The following is a 14,842-nucleotide window of genomic DNA, read 5'->3' as shown; positions in this document are numbered from 1 at the left end:
TTATTGAAGCTGAAATTTCCCTTATGTTAATTTACCTGAACATAGATTTATGAGTTTTGTGTCTACTCTTGGTTATTCACCTTTTTTTATCTTTAACATTTACCCTCTGAAAATCTAACTGGTTCTCTTTTTGTGCAGCCCCATTGATTTTGGCTTCCTTTACTTCCTCAACAGGATAAAATGTGATTACTTTTAGAAACTTAATTTTAAGCAATCTTAACCTTTTTCTCTTTGAATATGTATATATTCAACATGTATAGTCTATATATATATATACCGACCCTTTGGTTAGCAGCCTTGCAAACTCCATGGGGCAGTTCTACTCTGTCCTATAGGGTCACAATGAGTCGGAATCGACTCGACAGCACTGAGTTTGGTTTTGGTTTTTATATATATAAATACATATATATATGAGCTCCAGTGGTGCAGTGGTTAAGCTGTCAGCTGCTAACTGAAAGGTCAGTGGTTAGAGCCCTCCAGCCGCTGTGTGGGAGAAAGATGTGGCAGTCTGCTTCCATAAAGATTTACAGCCTTGAATACCCTATGGGACAGTTCTACTCTGTCCCATAGGGTTGCTATGAGTTAGAATTGGCTCAAAGTCAAATGGATATATATATATATATATATATATATATATATATATTTTTTTTTTTTTTTCCTTGATATCTGACACCAGCATTGTCCCTCCCTTGGCAATAGGCTTTTTTTGTTGTTTGTTTTTTTGCTTTAACAAATCTATTTCACAGGATTAATCCAATAACACATCTCTGAAAGAGAACTTCTGTCAATAATTTTTTATTTTAACTTTCCATTTACCCCTCTTTTTTTCCAGTCCTTCTAACCACTAATTTTCTTTTTTTTCTATATTCAGTATTTTTATTTCATTTTCTAACAGACAACTTACATACCTCCCCTTTCCTTCAAATCAGTGTAATGATTTCCCAGTATAAACTACTTAAAGAGAAGCTTTGGTCAAGAATGGAACAGCCACAAACTCACAAAAAAAATCACTGATGTTAAAAAATAAAAAAATCACTTTCACCAATTATATTCAAACAAAAACACACAGTATTTGCCCAATGTGTGTGCTTAGTGTTTTTTGCGGGTGGGGAGGCAGGAGGCAGTCGCAGTTTGTCACGGTAGATCAATATCGGAGGTTTGCTCAGCTTCACATTATGAGAAGGCCGGATAAAAGCCTCTAAGGTCTTGAAATCCCAAATTGTCATGGCTCCATCGATGCCAGTAGTGCAGAATTTACGACAATGTTGTTTGTCCACCTCACAAATAGACGCTTGAGTGATGCTGTTCTGGTGCAGCGCCTCCAAGGCCCTATTGCGGTCCTCAGTAGTCAATCTCTGGTTCATGATGCGGAAGCGCTGCGTAGCTGACACGCTGAGCTGGATTCTCTGTTTTGGAATGTCGAGTTTGGACACGAATGTCAAGCAGCCATGGTCGTAGTAGTCAAAGAGTATTGGGCAGCAGCCACAACGCTATTTTCCAAGACAAATGGTATACTCAGGAGTGGCGGGAACTCTGTTTTTAGAGTTGCAACCTGCACACTTTTTGAGGTATTGGCAACTGACACCGTGCTGCCATGGTTGACCCAGGCCAGGTGTCTCCCACAGGCAGAGAAGATGACACTGTGCACCCTGCCACCAGTGCCACTGCCACCCAACTCTGACGTCTGCTGACCAAAAGGTATCTTGCTGCACCATGGTGTACTGACTGTTTTTTCATCCACTTCTTTAATGTAGGCAGAAAACACTCTGCACTTGAAGTTGCACGAGCCTGCTGCCAGCAAAATGTTGTTGGAATGTCAGTCCAAGCCGAGGACTGTGTAGTGGATGGGCTTCTTAATGTGCTTGCTAACCCACCAGTCATTTTGGGATTGGAAGTAACAGTCAGAAATGTGCCCTGCTCCACTTCCCATAGCAAATTTATTCCCTAGGGGGGATCACTCCACATAAGTGGCTGCCAGATAAATTCTCCGGATCACCAGAGTGGGCATCCAGACACCATCCATCTGACTCTAGACGTAAGCATTTCGGTCTGCCCCACAAATGACAATGATCTTAGGTGCCCAGTCAATACTTGTGATGTGTCCGTTGTGTTCCTTGAGTTCATGAGCTTTCACCCAGTGGCTCCCATTCTTATAAATGAGAACTTCATGATTTTAGGGGCTAAGAGCAATTTGGGTACGGTCATGTTCCAAGAATGACAGGCGATTGGCTCTAGTAAAAACAGAGGCAGGGAAATTTTCTTATTGTTTTCAAAGGATACAAAACTGGGATTGGGGCATTCTGGAGCAGCTCAGAGTGAAGAACTGGAGGACCCTGGTTAGTCAAAGGGAACAGAGGCAGAGAGGGAGCAGCTCTAATCTTCTTTTTTCTTATTGTATTTGCCTACTCTAGATATTTCATATAAATGGGATTATACTATATTTTTTTCTTTTGTGTTTGACTTATTTCACTCAGCATAATATTTTTAATTAGGCATTTAAAAATAATATTAAATAATGAGATCATTATCTTTCAAGATCCCCAATTTTGTCAACTAAGATGTCTTCATTGCAGTTTTTGGTTGCTTCATTAACTATCTGAGAGATAAAATCTAGATTAAGATAAGCCGTCATTAATTTTACATATATATGCAAAATTTATATTTATATATATAATTTATATGTATATCCATAAATCAAGTATATAACTTAATAGTATTATATTCAATTGACAAATACTATAAATAATCTTACCAAAATTAGAAACAAGATAAGGATATCCTTCATCACCATTATTATCATTCTTCTGGAGTTTCTTGACAGTTGATAAAAGAACATAAATAAAATATGTATCTTCCAAATGTGAGAAGAAAAAAATATTTAAAAAGTTAATCAAGGGAGAGAAAATGAATAGCAAAAAAGACAGAGCAATAAATAGAAGTCAGAAAATATAATGAATCAAGGAAGTTTAAGTATATCGGTAACCACAATAAATTTAAAGTCAGAGCTTCCCAGTTGCTTCCCTTTATATGCTAAGAATATAAAGCAATTAGAGTAACCTTGCTACTAAAATCAATGAGGTTTTGGAGATTGTGTCTTGTAATTGGTGAAATTCCCTCACCACACCCCCAAACATGTGTGCTTTGCTGCTTTGTTCTGTTTCGGTCTCAGCAAAAACCCAAAACATAAAGAAAGGTCATATGGCAGGTTACATCAATGGCTCTGGTTCTTCTCTTCTCCCTGATGGTATGATCTTGCCATGTATCCTTGTAGAACTCTCCTACTCTGACCCTGGCTTTGACCATGTGACTTACTTTGGCCAATGGAATGTTAACAAACATCACACAAGTTTATGCTTAGAAAGTGCTTGTGCAATGAGGTTTGCCTACTTCTGCACTCCATCATCACCCTGAAAATATGCCTGTTTGAGGATGAAAGATATGAGAAGCAAAGCCAAGTTATAGCAGTCATTTCAAGCTAGGCCATCCTCGTTGTTGCTGGGTGCCATCAAGTCAGCTCCAACTCATAGCGACCCCATGTACAACAGAAGAAAACAGTGCGCCATCCTCACAATCGTTGTTATGCTTAAGCCCATTGTTAGCAGCCACTGTGTCAATCCATCTCATTGACGGTCTCCTTTTTTGCTGACCCTGTAGGCCATCCTAGATCAGCCAAAAGTCAGCCATCCCCTCCCTATAACATGTAAGCTATCAACACAAGATCAGCAAGGTCATCCAATTAACTCAAAGACTTGTGAACTAAATAAATGCTTATTGTTTTAAGCCACTGAGTTTTGGGGTGGTTTGGCATGAAGCATTATACATAGTGATAAAAGGTTTCTGATCCAGATAGTGAGACTTTTGTGGATGTCTTTTTTTCAGTAATTGTAGACCAAGTACAGGTGTGAAATGGGATCCATATGTCACTGTAAACCAATTCTTTCTGGCAAGTGAGATACAACTTACTCACAAAAGCTAATTGAAGTTCCATCTTACAACAATGCTTTTCATCGAACAATCAGAATATAACTGACTAAAAAAAAGTACGTAAGATAGAATAATCCTGTTTCTCCACACTTCCTATTAGCATCAGCTTATGTTCCTTCAAATCATTCTATTCAACTGCTTTATAATCTTCTCATTTGCTGGTCTTTTCCTGTTTCTGACAGTTGCCTTCTCTTTTCTGGCTCTTTTGCCTCTGTTTAACCTGCCACAGCCTTTTGTTTTTCCCCCTGTGCTTCAGGAAAAGGAAGATAACTTGGCATACCTGCCAAAGACTTGTGACAGTAATATGTGAGCAAGGTGCTCCCTTGATGTCAGAATAAAACGGTACCCTCAAGAAGACAAAGCCACTGTCATTTGGTTTCCAGGGATACAAACATATCTAAAAATGCAGAGCTAAATACATTTTAAAGTAAGAAATTCTTTTAAAAAAGTTTAGAGAATGATAGAGAGGAAAGAACATGGACTTTGGAGTCAGGCACTCCTGGAATTGAACCCTGACAGCCATTTACCTCAGGAGAGTTGCTTTTCTGCTTGAGCATCCTCCCTTTTATCTTCCGCAAAATGTGAGGATTATATGAGCTAGAATAACTAAACTCTTGGCATAATCAGCATGTTTCTTTTCCCAAGTCTTTCTGGCCTCACCGACAACTATGGCTTCTTTTTCCTCATTCCTAAATAGCCCTCAAATCCCTTAGCAATTCTACTCTTTTCCAGTCCCTCCAAACTAGTACACTAATGGCCAATTCATAGAAAGCAAAGGCTCTGTGGTTACTAGGACCCAACATTAATTTGTCTAATTAATAAGACAAAGGAATGAGAAAGTTATAAATAACATTTTAAACAATTTATTTAGCTACATATTCAAATTGGAAGGTTTTATCCTTCTTACATTAGTAAAAATAATGATCTTGCTTTTCTATAACAAAACATGTTTAAATCCCATACTACTCACAGAACAAGTCTGGAAGACTATCAAGTAGAATAATTGTGAAAACACTGCTAGGCACAATTAGATGCATACTTAATGGGATATAACTAATCAATTTGATCTATGAGTCTGTAGGATGATGACCATAATAATTTCCTGAAGGATTTTCTCATGTAACAGCTATGTTCACAAGGTAAAAATTCACAACTGGGTTGTCTGAAAATAGTTTTTGTTTGTTTTGTTTTTTTAAGCTGTTAATTTTGCTGTATTACCATCTATTGGTAAAGTAGAGGGTTAGGAAAAATGAGAGAAACCCTCAATGAGATAGACTGACACAATAACCACAACAATGGATTCAAACATACCAATGATCATGAAGATGGTGCTATATCTGTGAGATAGAAATAGAAGTTATCATTTATTGAATGCTTCACATGTACTAAGCACACCATTATCTTATTTAATCCTAATGAAAATCCTTCAAGCTAAAAATATTTAGCCTTATTTTATACATGATGGTATCAACTCTTAGAGAATAAGTCCCTTTCCCAGGTTAAAAATGGTCATTTTGCATGTATTTGGCTTCAATCCTATAAAACCAACAACAAATACAGCTATAATAGCAACCGCCCAGCCAATCTTTTGCTGTACCTGTCTGAAAACAATGTCTCTCACAAATTCCTCTCTCTCACACGTGATGGAATCCTTTTTGTCTTGGCCAATCCCGGTTGCCGTTAATTTTTTCTTTATATTTTCTCCTCTCAGGATTTACCTGTCATCTTCCCTTACTCGCTTGATAAGCTCCTTAGGTTTTTATGTAACCTGTTTATGCTATTCTTGAAGTGTTTTGGGGAAGGGGATTTTCATGGCAATGGCCAGGTGAAAAGATGAAATTGAAAATAATGATGGTGGGGAATCAGAAATGAGGCATTCTTTCCACCTTTCCAAATCCACAATATAAATCTGAAGTTAATGGGTAAAGAATAAACTTTAAGATAAATTCAATGAATTGGGGTTTAAATTAAAGAGCCCTTAGTGGGTCAGTAGGAGCCCTGGTGAAACAGTAGTTAAGATCTATGGTTGCTAACCAAAAAGTCAGCAGTTCAAATCTACAGACCACTCCTTAGAAACCCAATGGGGCAATTCTACTCTGTCTTATAGGGCTTCTGAGTCAAAACTGACTTGACGGTAATGGGTTTAGTTTAGTCTGGTGGTGCAAGAAGGAGCCCTGGTGATGCAGTGGTTGAGCACTTGGCTGATAATTGAAAGGTCACCAGCCACTGTGCAGCAGAAACATGTGGCAGTCTGCTTCCATAAAGATTTACAGCCTTGGAAACCCTATGGGGCAGTTCTACCCTGTTCTTTAGGGTCACTATGAGTCTGAATAGGCTTGACAACAATGGGGTAATGGGAGTTTGAACTGACATAACAAGGCATATAAGTGCAATATCATTCTCTGTTGATTCTTTTTGACCTTGGCCGTAATTGTTAGAAAATCTTCTTACAGTTTGTAACAAATCAAGTAATATTTATTTTGTGTGTATTTTGATACATAGGTGGTACCTAAAAAATGAAAATGGCTCACTTCAGCTTTTCTTTTATAATATATCAGGAAAGGAAAAAGAGAAACAAAGTAGGGCATCTGACTAGCCCTTTATGTAATCCATCTTAAATTCCTCAAAATTTGGATGCCAGATTTTCATAACTGTAGAAATCAAAGGAAGAATAGTGTATTAAATGCTAATTTCATTTATTGCATGGTATTAATTTTTTTTTCTTTGGCTCTTTATAAAAAACTAAACAGAGCACATTGAGTTCTTGGGAATTCATCAATGATGCTGACATCTTGCTCTTAGGGAATAGTGACAATCCAAGTCGGAAGCTGCTATTAGAATATAATTCTTGCTGAATGATGAGGAACTAGATATTAATAACAGTCTCCAGGCATCCTCAGGCTGAAGACTGCCTAGTTAGTCAGTTAGCCCACCTAAAGAAATGTGAGAAAGAATTCTTATATAAGCATTTTGCTTCTGTATCAGTTCCTGATTGGATTTCCCTATCAATTTATTCCCAGACATGACCTGAACCTCAACTCTCTAATCCTTTAGAAAACTGAAATAAAATTATGATTTGTACATTTTTCCTTGAATAGTGTTGTTGTTGTTAGGTACCATTGAGTCAGTTCCAACTCATAGTGATCCTACGTACAACAAAATGAAACGCTGCCTGGTCCTACACCATCCTCACAATCGCTGTTACGCTTGAGCTCATTGTTGCAGCCACTGTGGCAATCCATCTCATTGAGGGTCGTCCTGTTTTTTTTTTTTTTCCTGACCCTCTACTTTTACCAACCACGATGTCCTTCTCCAGGGATTGGTCCATCCTGATAACATGTTGAAAGCACGTAAGACGAATTCTCTCCATCCTTGCTTCTAAGGAGCATTCTGGCTGTTCTTCTTCCAAGACAGATTTGTTTGTTCTTCTTGCAGTCCATGGTATATTCAGTATTCTTCACCAATATCATAACTCAAAAGCATTAATTCTTCTTCAGTCTTCCTTATTTACCATCCAGTTTTCACATGCATATGAGGAGACTGAAAATGCCATGGCTTGGGTCAGGTACACCTTTGTCCTCAAAGTGACATCTTTGCTTTTTACATTTAAAGAGATCTTTTGCAATAGATGTGCCCAATGCAACACATCATTTGATTTCTTGACTGCTACTTTCATAGGCGTTGATTGTGGATCCAAGTAAAATGGTATCTTTGACAACTGGAATATTTTCTCCATTTATCATGATGTTGCTTATTGTTCCAGTGTGGGAATCATTTTTCATTACATTGAGGTGCATCGCAATACGTAGTGAAGGCTGTAGTTTTTGATCCTCATCAGTAAGTGCTTCAAGTCTTCCTCACTTCCAGGAATGAAGGTTGTGTCATCTGCATACTGTAGGTTGTTAATGAGTCTTCCTCCAATCCTGACGCCCCATTCTTCTTCATATAGCCCAGCTTCTTGGATTATCTGCTCAACATACAGACTGAATAAGTGTGTTGAAAGGATACAACTTTGACATATGCCTTTCCTGGCTTAAACCGTATTGTATCCTTTTGTTTTGCTCTAATGACTGCCTCTTGGTCTATGTACAGGTTCTTCATGAGCACAGTTAAGTGTTCTGAAATTCCCATTCTTCACAATGTCATCCATAATTTATCATCCACACAGCTGAAGGCCTTTGCATAGTGCACCCTTTGAATATTACACCCTTGCTTTTGTTCCCCCTCCATTGTCCCACTTTTGCATTTCCTCACCAGTTTTTATCAAGAAATTCTTCCTAACAAGTTACTTTCATGTGTATCCTCATCTCAGATTTTGCTTCTGGGGACCCCAAAATGAGATAAATGTACAATATAAATGTGAGAAATTGTGATCATTGGGATAGTTCAGTTAGCCTTTATTGAGCATTTATTCTGTTTTGGCATTATCAAGGTATATCACATGTCTTCAGGTCATTTACTTTGGACACATAATCAGGAAAGACTAATAGCTAGAATAGGACATCATGTTTGATAAAGTAGAGGGTCATCAAAAACAAGGGAACCCCTCAATGGGATGGATTGATACAGTAGTCAAAACAATAGACTCAAGCTCTCCAAGACAAGGTCATGGAAGCTCCATAGGCACATCCAAACTCCCAAACGGACCAAATTACTGACCTGAGGGCTATGGGGGCCATAGTCTCAGGGATTATCTAGCTCAATTGGCATAACATAGTTTATAAAGAAAATGTTCCACATTCTACTTTGGTGAGTAGCATCTGGATTCTTAAAAGGTTGTGAATGGCCATTTAAGATACTCCGCTGGTCTCATCCCACCTGGAGCAAGGGAAAAAGAAGAAAATTAAAAACACAAGGGAAAGATTAGTCCAAAGGACTAATGGACCACAACTACCACAGCCTCACCAGACTGAGTCCAGCACAACTAGATGGTGACCAGCTACCACCTTCGACTGCCCTGACAGGGATTACAATAGAGGGTCCTGGACAGAGCTAGAGAAAAATGTAGAACAAAATTCTAACTCTTCAAAACAAACAAAAACCAGACTTACTGGTCTGACAGAGACTGGAGAAACCTTGAAAGTATGGCCCCTGGACACTCTTATAGCTCAGTAACAAAGTCACTCCTGAGGCTCACGCTTTAGCCAAAGATTAGACAGGCCATAAAACAAAACAAGACTAAATGTGCACACCAACCCAGGGGCAAAGATTATAAGGCAGGAGGGGACGGGAAAGCTGGCAATGGGGAACCAAGGTTAAGAAGGGAATAGTGCTGACATGTTGTGGGGCTGGAAACCAATGTCACAAAACAATATGTGTACTAATGTTTAATGAGAAACTTGTTTGCTCTGTAAAACAAACAAATAAAAAACAATGGACTCAAACATACCAACAATTATAAAGATGGTGCAGGACCAAGCAACATTTCATTTTGTTATACACAAAGTTGCTATGAGTCAGAGCTGACAACTAAAAACAATAACTTTTTTTTTTTTTACATTAAAATTCTCTTGGGATGATATCTGGGTAACTCTCATTCACTTGTTGCCAGTTCAGCTAACACATATAACCAAATATTTTAAATTATATGAAATTCCATGCCCCAAAGAACTTCTCATACACTCTGTCTTAGTACTACTATAACAGAAAGACCATAAGTGGATGGCTTTAACAAAGAGAAATTTATTCCCTCACAGACTAGGAGGCTAGAAGTCTGAATTCAGGGTACCAACTCCAGGGGAAGTCTTTCTCTCTGTCTCTGTCAGCTCTGGGGGAAGGTCCTTTGTCATCAATCTTTTCCTGGTCTAGGAATTTTTCAGTGCAGGGACCATGGGTCCAAAGGACCCATGTCCCTGGTTCTGCTTCCTTGGTTGTATGAGGTCCTCCAGTCTCTCTGCTTGCTTCCCTCTTTTATATCTCAAAAGAAGTTGATTTCTAACACAACCTAATCTTATAGATTGAGTTCTGCACATTAACATAACTACTCTAATCCTGCCTCATTAACATCATATAGGTAGGACTTACAACGCATAGGAAAATCACATTAGATGAAAAAATGGTGGACAATCACACTATACTGGGAATCATAGACTAGCTAAGTTGACAGATATTTTGGGGGACAAAATTCAATCCATAACACTATCTAAACTAACCCTAGTCTTTCAGAAATGCTTCAAAAAAAAAAAAAAAAACTATACAGTTTAGCCATATTTGCACAACTGGCTAGAGGTAAAAGCTGAAATTAGAAGCTTGTTCAGGGTTTATTCTAGCCAGCACACAGTAGTGTCTTCCTTCTACGATAAGAACATATTTTCCCCTTTATTTGTCTTCTGTAGAGATACAGAACAGCTGGCCGCCAACATTTTTTTTTGAATAAAGAGTTCTAGAATGGATTATTATCGAAATCACCTCCTTCCCTCCAGTCTAGTGGGTGATGATTCCACTTAAGAGGGAGGAACAGAGGGGAAACTTTCAGTGTCACTGGCCTGCTTCCATGTAGTCTGTGGATAATAGAGCTCTTTGATGTCTGGTACATTCATAACCACCAAACTCAGCTTTGCAGTCAACAGAAAAACTATTTTACACTACTTTTGATGTGATGAAATAACTAGACATGGCTAATCACATAGCTGGTGATTATGCCATGCAAGGAGAAGCCCTTAAAATAAGCCACGTGCCTCTAAAAAAAACAAAGGAAAACTCTCTAGCAGGCATACCCGTACTTGACTCAAGTGCATTGGCATGACTCAGTTTTTTTTACCATCCAGATTCACTCTATTTTCATAACATGAAACACAAACATCACTGCATCCATGAGATTTCTACATACCTGTCTAAACTGCTTATTGCTTATTCTGTGTGGCAATCATAATTTGTCTTCACTCTGTTCCAGACATATCTGGCTTTGATCACACCATCAGGCTGAGCACCAACAGATTCTGGGAATAATGCACAAAAAGCTCTTTTGTAAATGTTAATCCTACTTAGGTCATCTGTTTATTGCTTTGCCCAAAACATCTAAGTATTCAGATAATTTGATTGGCATCACAAATGCAAATCCTGTAATAAAATGAGAGTCCCAACAGGTTAGCAGCACCAAGGGGGAAAATGCTCAAGGGAGAAGAGCACTGACAAGTTGGTTTATTAGATCAGTTGGTTTCAAAGATGAGCCAAGGTCCTGTTTTCAACTAGATTATTTATTGTATCAGTGGACGCTCAGCAATTTCAAGAAAATAAGCAAACTAGGCCTACAGGTAGATTCTTTCAAGGTAGAGAAAATGCTAACATTTTCAAGTCTAAATGAATTGAAAGCTAATGAAATAAAACATTTAGCACATATTCAAATATTTCCAAAACTCTGAAGATGAAATGAATCAATAGTCTTGGACTCAAACTATTAATTAAATGTTATAAAACTGTGTGTGTATATATACATATATGCATATATATTATATATAAGATATGTATAAAACACCAACATGTCATTAAAAATTTAATTACAAGTGTTTTCACTGTCTGTATCACTGCATGGAATGACTATAGGAAATTTATTAAACATTCTGTGCCCTAGTTTCCTCACCAATAAAATGGGGAGGTTCACCCACTCAGTCAAAGTTTTTTATTGAGTTCTCACTATGTGCTATAGGGTTTAATGTGGTAAACCATACAGATAAGGCCTTGACCCTCTTGTGATTTATACTCTGGTCATAGAAAGACAGGTAAGAAACATGTAAATAAATATGTAAATAAGGTAAGTTCAGTTAGTGACAACAACCCTGAAATAAATAACACAAGATGATGTGACAGCGACATGGGTGGGAAAGACCTACCTGAGACTGAGTATTCAGGGATAAGTTGTTGTTGTTATATGCCATTGAACTCAGCTCTGACTCAGGGTGACCTCGGGTATAATAGAATAAAACGTCACATCTTAATAATCTTACTGCCGTCGAGTTGATTCTAACTCATAAAAAAATAGTGACCCTATAAAACAGAGTACAACTGCCTCACAGGGTTCCTAAGGCTGTAATCTTTACGGACGCAGATTGGCACATCTTTCTCCCATGGAGCAGCTGAAGGGTTCGAACTGCTGGCTTTCAATTAACAGCTGAGCACTTAGCCACTGCACTCCAGTGCTCCTTTTGATAATCTTAAGAGGTGCTTGAGGGACAGCAGAAGCAATGCAAAATTCGAGTTGTGGTGGGGGGGTGCATGGAGCAGAGAATTGTAGCCAGCATCAAGAGTAAATGCAAAGGCCTTTGGCAGTATTCAACTTGGTCTGTTAGAAGAACAAAAAGAAAGCCAGGGTGATAGAGCATAGTGAGCAAAGGGAAGTGTGAGAAGTGGCATTTAGGCTATGGCATGCCGTTGGAATTTGAGTCAAAATGTATTGGGAGAGTATTAGGAGATTTTGAGAGAGTGAGATGATATGATTTACATATTCTAAATTACCCGTGGGATTTGAATGGAGAATGTATCTCAGAGTAGCAAGACTAGAGGGAGTGAAAGCAGCTAGGAAGATAATAGTTATCCAGAAGTGAAATTAGAATGGTTTGGATTAGAACAAGTTAGACTAGATCAGAAATTCTCAACTTTTTTTTTTTTTGTGTGTGTGTGTGTGTGCAATGGATCATTTTGGCAATCTGTGAACATCTCCCAAACTAGCGTTTTTAATACAACATCCACCTGTCAGTTCTTTGTACTGTAGTGATTTGCATGTTGATATGATGCTGGAAGCTACGCACCAGTATTTCAAATATCAGCAGGGTTATCTATGGTGGACAGCTTTCAGCAGAGCTTCCAGGCTAAGACAGACAAAGAAGAAAGGCCTGGTGATGTACTTCTGAAAATTAGCCAATGAAAAACATGGATCACAACAGAACAGTGCCCAGCTCACTTGCTTTGGACATATCATCAGGAGGGATCTATTGCTAAAGAAGGACATCATGTTTGGTGAAGTAGAGGGCAAGGGAGACCCTCTGTGAGATGGATTAGCACAATAGCCACAATGGACTCAAACTTGCTTGTAATTATGAGAATGACTCAGGATTGAGCAACATTTCATTCTGTTGCACGTAGGTAGTCATGAGTCAGAGTCAGCTTGATGGCAGCTAACGCGATGGCAACAACAGTATTTTTAAATGAATTTAAAAAAGTAAAGTATTACAAAGAAAATTACTATATTGAAAGACAGTAATCAAAATGTTTTTAAAATATATGGTTAGTCCATTAAATAACAAGATCTAGTATAAGCAATATTTTAAAATAGCTGTGAAACTGTTATATGATAGGGTATTCTAATATTACTGTGTTAGATGCTACATTCATAATTGAAGAAGATACTATAGTTGTATGAAAATAAAGATGTAATTTTTCCCATCCTCATTCACAGATCCTTGAACTCCATGTGAAATCCCCTTGGTGAATAGTTTCTATGGACAGGGATTTTCACTCTGTCAGCCCAATTCATTTGCAAGGTAAATTATCATTAATAATGCTGGAGGAAAATTAAACAATTTAATTTATTATTCTTTGGGTTATTGGCCAAAAGAAAATGGGCTTTGGCCACATATATGATCATGCTTCTCCAGTTTACACCACTTTTTCCTTCTTTTGTTGGGCCTTTTTTTTTTTTTTTTTTTTTTCAGGGAGCTCAAGTTCAGTGTAGCTGAACCATTTCTATCCTTAAGAAGTGTCTGTGTTGGCTTCAGAATGAACTCTATAGAGAATTTTCAACTCACCAAGATGTTTTCTGACTTTACTTACAGATGACTACCACCATGTAAGCAATATTAAATTACATCCATTCCTCACTTATCAACATGGTTAGGGTCCAGAGAACAGCTCATTATGTGAAAACTGGCATTATGCAAAAGTGGAGGATGATGACATTAGATCACAAAATGGAGAATGACTACATCATTACCTAACTGCCAAATTACATCATTACGTAACTGCTGAACTGCTGAGAATCATGGCTCAGCCAAGTTGACCCATAACCTTAAACATCACAGCCAGTGTTGGTTTCACCTTTCACCTCAGCATTAGTTACTGCCAGATGTATGTTGTTAATGCACAAATTAGTTGGAAAGCAGATTTTTTTTACTATCGTCATAAATGTGAAATGTCAGCTAATGATATAGTCGATAAGTGAGAAGTAGGTGTAATGTAATCAAGGTCAAAATTTAGATGTCAGATATGAATAAGCAATAAAACCAGGGCTTTACTGAAGTATACATCCACCATTTTTGAAATATTTATTCAATAAGTAGTATGTGCATTATTTATCTCTTGCTTGGAGCTCTGGTGGTACAGTGGTTAAGAAATACAGCGCTAATCAAAAGTTTAGCAGTTTGAATCCACCAGCTGTTCCTTGGAAACATTGCGGGGCAGTTCTACTCTGTCCTATAAGGTTTCTGTGAGTTGGAATCAACTCAATACCAACAGGTTTGTTTTTTGTTTTCTATACAGAAACAATTTCTCCTACTCTTTCAGAAGCAATGGAAAGAATCTGGGAATGAAAAGTCCTCGGTCTTGGACTTGAATCTTCTTCTGAGTTGTTTTGGGCTTTTGACCCAACTTCTCCTCACTTATTATATAAAGTATACCTACTTTACATCATACCAGCTCTAGCTTTTTACATTCTTGTAAAAACTAAGCAAATTAAATAAAACAAAATAAATCTCTTTATACTACTGATATCACAATATGGTACATTACTCATGGCTATCGTGTTTTATGTCGTGTTTGTCATAATACACATGGAATAAGAATTCTAATTGTTTTGGCAGGCTTAAAATCTTTACCAATTTTGATGTTTGACTCTTAGACCCTAAAGAGTTTCCTTCTACATTTCTTT

The 14,842-nt window shown here is 37.8% G+C and overlaps 1 pseudogene; it reads right to left on the bottom strand.

Moving 5' to 3' along the window:
• Positions 1 to 691: 691 nt before the first annotated feature.
• The window catches only part of LOC100655818 (actin-related protein 2/3 complex subunit 1A-like), a 119,914-nt pseudogene continuing 105,763 nt past the window's right edge, over positions 692 to 14,842 (bottom strand).

This window comes from Loxodonta africana, chromosome 9, assembly GCF_030014295.1.
Source record: "Loxodonta africana isolate mLoxAfr1 chromosome 9, mLoxAfr1.hap2, whole genome shotgun sequence".
In the NCBI taxonomy this organism is placed as follows: Eukaryota; Metazoa; Chordata; class Mammalia; order Proboscidea; family Elephantidae; genus Loxodonta; species Loxodonta africana.
Note: the sequence above shows the minus strand (reverse complement) of the source record. Positions and strands in the feature narration are given on the sequence as shown.